Source organism: Ornithorhynchus anatinus, chromosome 20 (genome assembly GCF_004115215.2).
Source record: "Ornithorhynchus anatinus isolate Pmale09 chromosome 20, mOrnAna1.pri.v4, whole genome shotgun sequence".
NCBI classification, from domain to species: domain Eukaryota; kingdom Metazoa; phylum Chordata; class Mammalia; order Monotremata; family Ornithorhynchidae; genus Ornithorhynchus; species Ornithorhynchus anatinus.
The window spans coordinates 850,694-860,906 of record NC_041747.1 but is presented as its reverse complement, the minus strand read 5'-3'; the positions used below and the strand labels follow the sequence as shown (position 1 = coordinate 860,906).

The 10,213-nt window shown below is 56.7% G+C and overlaps 1 long non-coding RNA gene across 5 annotated transcripts; it reads left to right on the top strand.

The window, feature by feature from the left end:
• Positions 1-552: 552 nt before the first annotated feature.
• Positions 553-3,311, top strand: LOC103169102. 5 transcript variants are annotated; one of them, XR_485625.3, is made up of 7 exons: positions 553-961; positions 1,080-1,185; positions 1,435-1,589; positions 1,775-1,847; positions 2,143-2,298; positions 2,571-2,678; positions 3,099-3,311. It is a non-coding gene; the product is annotated as an uncharacterized LOC103169102 (long non-coding RNA). The 5 variants fall into 5 exon arrangements; XR_003753998.2 differs by lacking the exon at positions 2,143-2,298 and having other exon boundaries at positions 553-609; XR_003753997.2 differs by lacking the exon at positions 2,143-2,298 and having other exon boundaries at positions 553-633.
• The last annotated feature ends 6,902 nt before the right edge of the window (positions 3,312-10,213 follow it).

Sequence of the window (10,213 nt, the reverse complement as noted above, 5' to 3'; positions counted from 1 at the left end):
GAAATCACGTCTCCTCCAGGAGGTCTTCCACGAATCATCTCCCATCTTCCCACCCAGTGTCCTCCCAGCTGCCACTTTGTACTTCTGCTGTCCCCTCTATTGTTTCCTCCTACTTCATTCATGTATTGATTCACTCCATGGTATTTACTGAGCGTCTACCGTGTACAAAACACCGTACTGAGAGGCGCGAAAAAGCACCTGAATCAGCATCAGACGCGGCTCCTGACCCCCAAAGGATCCACGGTCTAAGAATGGGGAGGAGCTCGCTGTGGGCGGGGAACCTCTGTCATACCGTACTCTCCCAAGAACTTGGTACAGAGCTCAGTAAATGGTCAATAATGGGATTGATTGATTGACTGAGGAAGAGGAGGAGAGTTGGCAGTGACGCACATGGAAAGGTAGAACAGTGAGAGACAGGAAAACAAGATAGGAAGACAGGGTCAAGAATGAACACCTTAGACGCTCCAGAACACCGTGGCTGAAGGAGCAGTTTCAGGCTCCTCACCCGAGGCGGGGCTGTTCAGAATCCAACAGTCACAACGGTCACGGCCACAGCAGCCCCAACGTCCTGAAAGTTTCAGGGTGGAGAGTGTCGGGTGGAGGCCTTGGGTGCGAGAGAATACGATGGCTGAAGTGTGTCTCCGGGGCAGCGCATCTTACACTTCCATGTTGGGGATCGGATCGGGGCTTTTTCTCGCATTCTCATTTGATCCACTCAGTTGTATTTACTGAACGTTCACTTAGCGCCCGTCTGTCCCCCTAGGCCGTAAGCTCCTTGAGAGCAGGGATCAAGCCTACTGATTCTATCGAATTCCCCCCGAAGGGAGTACGACACTCCGCACACAGCGGGCCCTAAATCGATACCATTCATTGATCCATCAGAACGGACACAGTCGCTGCCCCTCACAGGGCTCACTGTGTAAGAGGGAGGGAGAGCAGGGATCTTGCCCCGAATTTACAGGTGAGGAAAGTGAGGGCCAGACAGGTCGAGTGACTTGACGGAGATCACAGAGCAGGCCGGTGACGGGCCCATCCATCAGTGGTATCCGTTGAGCGCTTTCTGTCTGTTCTATTCTAAGTGTTTGGGAGAGTACGATTCGTCGGAGCTGGCAGACGTTCCCCGAGGCCCCACCGTCTCCTAGAGGAAGGCAGGTCTCATCGACCTTCTCTGCAGCCCGCTCCCAGGTGACCACCATGACCTCCCGAGAGCGTGGAAGCAGCGTGGGCCGCTTCGGGACTCTGGCCTAGTTTCTGGACGGGAGCCACCGGCCGGGGTGGGCGGGGCGGGGTCATCGGCGGGGTGGGGAGGGGAGAGAGTGGAAGGAGGAAAGGAGGGAGGGAGACTCATTAGGAACCGGCCGGAGGGCAGGGCCCATTTGGGGATGGCAGCTGCCTAATTGGTTTTGCTTGTGTGCACTGTCCTGCTTTTTACAGTGGGAACGGCTCTCGGACCTTCTAATTAGATTGTTAAACGTAACAGCCGAATCACCCGCCGGGGAAGAATTTGCCCTCCTCTTTGTGAGCGCCGAACTGGCTCAGAAAAGACCGGGGCTTCTTCCAGCCCATTTCCCTCCTCATCACGGCTGATGGTAATGAGACTAAGTGTATTTCTTTTAAAACGCTCGCAAAAGAGCACACAGAACCGTGATGAGGTTTAAACCGGATGTCACATATATGCACACGCATGCACCCACGTAGGCAGGCATGCACCCATACATGCGTGCATGCAAACACACACACACGCCCACCAAAGACAAATTTCTATCTCGTTCAGGCTCTCGTTCCTCCTACCTGATGCCCCTCTGGCGGCGCCCAGCTAGAAACCGAGAATCACGCGGCCTGGGACGGTGAGCACCCGGCCCCGCTCCGGAAGACTTCCACAGTGGGGTTGGCGAGGAAGGGTAGGACGGGGGGGCCGGCGGGAGGGGAGGGAGGCCTGGAACTCGACCCCTGCCCTCTGGGAGGGACCAGAGAGGAACCAGATGGATCTTCTACTGCTTTAGTGTGTTCTCAGGCGCTCAGGTCAGCGCTCCGTCCCCAGGAGGCGTCCGGTACGGTGCTCTGCCGAAAGGAATACCGAGTAGACTGTAAGCTCCTTGTGGGCAGGGATCGTGTCTACCAATTCTACTGTTCTCTCCCAAGTGCTTAGTACGGTGCTCTACCCACATGAAGGGTACGGCGCAGTAGCCCGGGAAATACGACTTTCCGACCGACTGGCACCCAGTCCAGCCCTCTGCACATCGCAGGGGCTCACGAAATACTTCTCAACACGGATTCCCTCTCTAAATCGGTGACTCGGTAAGAAGTCTGAAAGAATGATGACTGAAAATGGAAAGGGACACCAACCCCATCTCCGCAGTCTGACACCCGCTTGCGTTTTTAAGCCACTGCTTCTCCTCCCATTTTCAGGTCCTAAATTCTCCAAGTCGAAGAGAATGGGGCGCTCCCACCATGCTCCGCTCAGCCCCTCGCGCCTGGGGAGCAAATCGGGGGCGGGGGGGGTTTGCCACGTGCGGTGGGGGAACCAGAGCTAAGGTCAGCTCTCCCTCCGGCATCTCCTATTCTTACAGGGCGACACTCCAAGACTCCCCCCGCCCTCCGCTGCCGCTCCTGTCCGGGGATGCCCCGAAGACAAATCCAGGTTCCGGCCGCGTGGCGAGACGCGAGGCACGGTGCAGGTAGGCGGGGCTCGGGGCTTCGTTACCGCCACCCAAGGCCGACTTCATATCAAATTCAGGGATGCGCTTTCCTGAGGAGGTGAAGCTGAGAAGGGGGATTTATGTCCAGCATTAAAATCGCTCTGGGACTTTTGGATCGGGGAACGGGATCAGTTTAAGACAAATGTCAGCAAAGATTTGGTGGGGGGAGGGATGTGGGGGTGGGGGTGCGTGTGCACGCGTGCAACTTGTGTGTTCACGCACGCACGCCGTAGTTCTGGAGGGAGAGGGCTAGGGATTTTCTCGGAATCGGCTGAGTCACATCCGCAGCATAACATCGTATTTCGCTTAGAACAGGTGCACCGAATAGAATATCAAATATTTCTTAAAAATCCCATCCCGTTCCCAATCCCTCGCCTCATTCTGAAATCTTATTGACAGCTGATTTCGCTCCTTGGATTGCTAAGAAAATAACCTCTGGCTCCGGGAGGGATCCGGTTTTATCTTCCCCGTCCGAGAGCCAGCAGCGGTGCCCGGTTGGGGGACGTCCATCTGCCTTGACACGTGCCATCAATCTCCTCTCCTACTTCTTGGGACGCCATAGCCCCGGGCCTAGCAAACAGCAGATGTTTAATAAATGATCATCACAGCATTTATTAAGCACTTCCTCTGAGCTAAGCAGTAGGGAAGGTGCGACGTTATCAGATGGAAGACGGTCCCCCGTCCCACGTGAGTCTCGCAGCCGACGAGGGAGGGAGAGAGCGGGGATCTTGGGCCCATTTTACAGATGAGGGAGCTGAGCTTCGGAGAGGTTAAGTGACCTGTCTACGGAGGGTCTGGAAAGGTCCAGAGTCCTCTAGGAGGGCAAAGGGGGAAGGGAGGCAGAAGTGGAGGAGAGAATGCAGACGTAAGTGGGGGCAGAGGACGGGCGGCCAGTGGGCAGGAAGGGAGAAAGAAGAGAGTCGGGTCCCCCACTGGCTCGCCTCCAAGACGCTCGGTTCCAAGCACCCCAACAGCCTGAGGAGGAGGCAGGGAGTGCTCAGCTCAGATGTCCTGGCACACTGCACTGGAAAAGCTAGATTCCTCTCTCCTGAGGCTCACTGAAATCCAGAGCAGGCAAGAGGGCCAGAAATGGAAATGGAAGTCTCTCGGTCTAACCATCCATCGGTGGTGTGTACTGAGTGCCTACCGCGTGCCGTATTAAAGAGTTAGGGAGGCTGTGACAGACAGTCTTTTTGCGGCTTTGAGCTTCCCAGGGAGAGATGACCCCGTAAATACCCTCTTTTAGCGATACTGGCGTTTTCCCAGATTCATTCCCCGGCAGGAAAGGCTCGAGAGACCTGGACCAACAGCACGCCAATCCTCCATTCTTCTCCGTTCCCGGAACGCACCGGCACAGCCTCCTGTTGCCAGTTGCGTTGATGGGCAGCAAGACCGACCCACACTCAGTGGAAAGAGCGCGGGCTTTGGAGTCAGAGTTCATGGGTTCGAATCCCCGCTCTGCCACTTGTCAGCTGTGGGACTGTGGGCAAGTCACTTCACTTCTCTGGGCCTCAGTTACCTCGTCTGTAAAATGGGGATTAAGACTGTGAGTCCCATGTGGGACAACCTGATTCCCCTGTGTCTACCCCATCGCTTAGAACAGTGCTCTGCACATAGTAACCGCTTAACAGATACCAACACTATCATTATTATTATTATTATTACCAGGGGGTCACCGGTGCAGGGGTTGGGACGGGCAGGGGTGTGGGAGGGCCAGATAGGAGCAAGGCAAGGGCAGGCAGGAGCAAGAAGGGGTCGCACAGGGGAGGTCAGGTGTGGGGAGAGGAACCTGGAGATATAAAGAAAACAAGAGGCAGAGCTTGGGGCAAACCTCCCTTGGGCCCACCCGCTGGCAACAAGCGGGCTTCATTTTCTGCCACCCGATCCCGGCAGAGGTCCGGCGGTCCCGGAGCCAAACGGGCACAGAATCAGTCTGGGCCAGACAGCCTGGCTGATTCCAGAGCCGAGCCCACGGGAGACCCGATCTTGGAGTCTTTCCAGGAAGAACAGAGCAGGAACCAGCGGGGCCACTCTCCGAACGTTAGCCGCCCGGGACCCCGCCCCCAGAGGAACGCAAACGTGACCAAGGGGCGGACAAGATGCCTTTCTTTTCCTGTGACTGACCATTTTTGCCTCATCTCTCTCCCCAGATTCAGAGAGAGGAAGGGCCCTGGGATTCAAACGTGAGTTATGGCATAATTTCATTAAACCCCTTTAGCAGAGGCCCATTTTCGCTGCCAATCTTCCATGATGAGGGAGTGGACGGTGGGACGGTCCAACCAAAAAGCCCTCAGTGCTCCACAAAATCTGTTACCTCAAGATCCCAGGGATCGAGCCGAACCCCCGGGGACTCTGGGGGTCGCCGGGAGAGACGTCTCTCTCTCTCAGGTGCCCGGGACACACCACGGACGAAGCGACAGCTCTCAGAAGAGTGAACCGCTTCCGTCTCGGCGCTCTCGGGAAGCCCCTCTCCCAGGGGTGGAGAGGGGCTGCCGTTGTCGGCCCATTTTACAGCTGGAGAAGTAGAGGGAAGGAGAGGTGGAGCCGGCCTCCGTCCCCCACCACCCCTCCTCAGGGAATCTGGAATGCCAGAGGGGCCCTGAATTATCCCGCCCAGTGAATCGGATCTTCAGGAAGAAACAAACCCTCTCTTTGGAAAGGAGAGTTACCTGGGCTTAAGCACTCCCCCCCTCATCCCTTCGTAGTCTTCTGACCGAATCGGTATGTGAGCGAAGCCTATTCCAGTGGAGTGGAGCTAATGACGTCTATTTAGCATAAATAATAGCAGATGTGTTAGCACCTCCGAGTCTTTTGGCTATACAGAATGCGAAAGACAATGCAGAAAATGAAATCCTGGTGTACAGAAATTTAAAAAAAAAAACAAATCCAAAATCGGTCACCGCTGGTAAACATTTACCCTACCGCTGGCCGGCTGGGTGACGACTGTGTTCTCAGTATCACCCTGGTCCATCCGTGGATGCTCGAGAACCCGACTGTTACTCTCGGGTCAGCACTGTCCCGCTCAACCCTCTTCCTCATGGAACCGGTTAGGAGCGTGAACGGGGGTTGGGGGTGGAAGGAAGCCCACATTACCCAGTGCGTCTGGGGGCCTTCGCCAAGCTCTCCTCCAACTCACCTGCCGTCTCTAGCGGCACAGAGAGCGTTCGCTGCAAAGGAAGCTACGGCAAAGGGGCAGCTCCACTCTCAGTTTCCTCTTTGTCAGCGGTAGCTGCAGCTCCTCTCCGAAGCCCACGGGCCTCTGCCCTTCCCTCCCGCTCTCCTGCCCTCCCCCCAGAATGCCTCGGGCCCTCCCGCTTTCAACCGTCGCTGGGCTTCTGAGGCTCTTGTGGACAATGGAGACAATTCCTCCGCCGTGATTGAAATCTTCCACCCTCTAAGATTAGTCCCAGGAGACTGGAACCCAAGTAATTGTAGGAGGCAACCCAATCCCGGCCTTTAAGGGCTGTGTCATTGACAGAAGCCGCGGGAGAAGGAGCCTCAGAGGACTGTGCCCAGGTGGGCCCAATCTGGGGCCCAGAGCCATCGGAGATGGGGGGTGGGGGGCGTTACGGGGCCTCGGTGAGGAAAGCCGGCACGAGCGGGAGAGGCGGGAGATCCCCCTGAGTAAAATGGGTCTCGGTGAAGCTCAGGCCGGGGTGGGGCGGCCCGGGCCCCTGCCGAAGGAGCCCCTCGGGGCAACAGTGGAGGGATCTGAAACGGAAGTGGACGGGTGGGGAGGGGGGCGGCCAAAGCACCCCCCTCCACGGCCCCCAACGGGATCCTGGAGAGGACCGCTGCCTGAGGTGGGACGGAACACGATCTACACCCCCCGCTTGCCCCGGAATGCCGGGCACCGCCTATTTCCATCACCGCGCCGTGTTTGGCCATACGGGTGGGGCAGGGTGGGCTGACAAATGTTGACGAAGGCGGACATTAGAGCATCCGAGGACGCAGACAGAGAGGACAGACTTGGATCGACACTATATACTGAGCAACTACTAGCTGCAGAGTCCCATTCGAAGATCGGGAAGAGACCACCGAGTTAGCCGACCCGGCCATTTGCCCTGAAGGAGCTCCCGGCGGAACGGAAGAGACAGACGGTAAAATCTTCGGCTGCCAGGAGGAAGGCGTCTCTTGCACGGTCCCGAGGGAGGGAGACTGTGAAACCAGTAAACTGCTTGCCCGATGGCTCGAGTCCTTCTCGACCTTCAGTGACTCCCGTGGACAGTGTCGCCTCACAAGGGGATCCAGGGATGGTGAGCTGGGAAGGAGCGGGAGAAGGCGGGGGCCTCCCACCCCCTGCTGACCCCGCCCAGATCCAGCTTGGGTCTCCGTAACCCAGCTTCACCTGGAAGGAATCGGGTGAGTCTGTCGCCAGGGTCAAAGACCACGTCAGCTCCAGGGGAGTGAGGTCCCGGGGAAACTGAGGCCTAGGTCGGGCCCACCCCCACCCCCCTTGGCCTCCGGGGATGTGGAACACCCACCCAGGCAGATCGTCTTTAAATCAGAGAATCAGGACGGCCTCTCTAGGGGCTTCTGGACCCGGCGGGATGCAAACCTTGGGCAGACACTTAGGCCCCGGGGCCGGGAGCGAGGAGAAAACATTGCCGCATCTGCCCCGACGGACGGTAATTAGGCTAATGAGTTCAGGTATTTCTTCGGTGTTTTAACTGCAACTCGTGCTGGGGTGAATTCAACAGAATCGCAGCAGACACGGTCTCTGTCCCCCACTGGACTCCCAGTCTGTCTTACACCCATTTGACTGAGGAAGAAACTGAGGCTCAGAGCAGTTAAGTGACTCGCCCGATCAGCAGCGGAGCCGGGACGGGAACCCGGATCTTTCGTCTCCCAGTCAAGCGCTCCCTCCGTTGGCCTCGCTGATGCCGGATTGGCCCGTACGCTGATCTCAGCTCTGGACCGTGACATTCTCACCCCAGACCTGCTTGGAACGCACTCTGGTATTCGGTTCTGCGTGCAGATGTACCAAAGGGAGGCTGTATTTTTCCGGGCTCAGAATAGCCTCTCTGAACACCGTCTCGACAGGAAGTGTCTTCATTTGCTGTTCCGATGCTGAAGAGTTCATACCGCCAAGTTGACTCCCTCCCCCATTAGAACGGAAGTTTCTTGTGGGCAGGGAACGGGTGACTTCTTTCCTCTGTACTTCCCGAGCACTGGGCTCAGAGCATCACACCCAGCGGGTGTTTCGGAAATACCCGCTACAGTTGCTACTACTTTGGAAGAAGAGGAAATGGGTGTGAAGGGGGCGGGCGGGAAACATTGAAATTCCCTCATCCCTCTGAGGGATGCAGATTTCTTGCCAAGAGTCGACCGCAGCCCGCAGCCTCGGCCTCCCTTGGATCAGCCCTTTCCCCCGGGCTTCAGTGAGGCATTTGCCAGTGGCGCCTCTCCCCCGCTCAACTGCCCCACAGAGACAGAAGTGCACGGGACACGTCCAACGGGCATCTGCGGAAAACGTGCAGCCGAAACTCCCCGGTCGTGGTCACATCCCATCGGTGGTGAATTTGAGACCGTTCCAAGCAGGTCTGGGGGGAGAACAGCACGGTCCGGAGCTGAGATCAGCGTACGGGCCAGTCCGGCATCAGCGAGGCCAACGGAGAGAGCGCTTGACTGGGAGTCGAGAGATCCGGGTTCTCGTCCCGGCTCCGCTGTTGATCGGGCGAGTCACTTAACTGCTCTGAGCCTCAGTTTCTTCCTCAGTCAAATGGGTGTAAGACAGACTGGGAGTCCAGTGGGGGACAGAGACCGTGTCTGCTGCGATTCTGCTGAATTCACCCCAGCACGAGTTGCAGTTATGTGAGACGGAAATGAGAAGCAGAAGGAAAGAGAGCGCACCTGGGAGTCAGAGAGGCCCTGGGTTCTGTTCTTATTCCTGAGTGACCTCGGGCGAGACACTTAAATTCTCGGTGCCGCAGTTCTCTCATCTTCAAAATGAGGATTTCATTCCTGTTCACCCTCCTACTCAGACTATGAGCCCCAGGCGAGTCAGGAACTGTGCCCTCCCTGATTATCTCGTACCTACCAGCGCTTAGCAGTGCTCGGCACAGAGGAAGTGCTTAACAAATGCCACAATTATCATTTTTATTATATCGGATGTGTGAAGCAGCCAAGCTCCTGAGGGGAGTGAGTGTAGGGTTCCGCGTCTGGGGGACGCACTTTGGACCCTGCTTTGGACGGGCCCCGGCGGCGTCACCAGGGGAACCCTGAGCCTCCCGGGCTCTAGCTGGGCACCGACCGTCTATCGGCCTGTCCTCCGGGCACAGGCGCCCTGACGCTTCTGGCCCAAGTTCCGCACCCGTGCCGACGGGGACTGTGCACGGTTCGTCCCTTCTCTTCCTAGGAGATGCCTGCTCCGACAGGGATCACCGGGAGCGGTCTGACGGCTCAAAGTTCACTAAAATCCTCCCTCTCCTCTCCATCCAAGCTGCTTCCACCCTGACTATGACGTCTGCCTCCTCCTGGCCTCTCGTCTCTCCCCACTCCGGTCCGTACTTCGCTCCGCTGCAGGGATCATTCATCAGCGGAAACGTTCAGTCCGTGTCTCCACACGCCTCAAGAACCTCCAAGAGCTGCCCATCCTCCTCGGGATCAAGCAGGAACTCCTCACTTTCAACTTTAAAGCCATCAGTCAGCTTGCCCCGTCCCACCTCAACTCACTAATCTCCTAATACGGCCCAGCCCGCAAAATCCGGTCCTCTAGAGTCATTTTACTCACCGTGCCCCGGTCTCTTCTATTTCAGCACCGACCCCTTTCCCATATCCTCCCCCTACACTGGAACTCCCTCCCCATCTATATGTGCCACATATATAGATGCTCAGTATATATAGATATGCCCTCTTTCCACCTTCAAAACATCGTTAAGGCCACATCTTCTCAAGAGGCCTTCCCTGATCCAGTCTTCTTTTCCCCAGCTCGCTCTCCCTTCCACGTCACCTGTGCGCTTGGATCTGTGACCTTCGGACATTTGATATTCACCCCACTCCCAACCCGGCGGCGGCAGGGAATGTATCTTTTGTTATACTGTACTCTCCCAAGCGCCTAGTGCGGCGCTTTGCACACAGTAAGCGCTCGATCAGTGCGACTGAAAGAATGAACGCCGCAGCACTTATGTACATATCTTTAAATTATATATTATAAATTCTTTATTCATATTAATGCCTGCGTCCTCCTCTAGACTGCCAGCTTGTTATGGGCAGGAAACCTATCTTCTAATTCTGTCGTGCTGTACTCTCCCGAGGGCTTGGTACGGGGTTCTGCACATAGTAAGCGCTCAATAAATACCACTGAATAAGTGATTGATTGTAGGGTGGGGCCAGATTTCACGCTTCCGCAGAGGACGCGTACACGCTCGGGCCGGGAGGAGCCGGGAGGAGCAGCACGGCCCAGTGGATGGAGCACAGACCTGGGAGTTGGAAGGTCATGGGTTCTAATTCTGCCACTGATCTGCTGTGTGACCTTGGGCAAGTCGCTTCACTTCTCTGGGCCTCAGTTACCT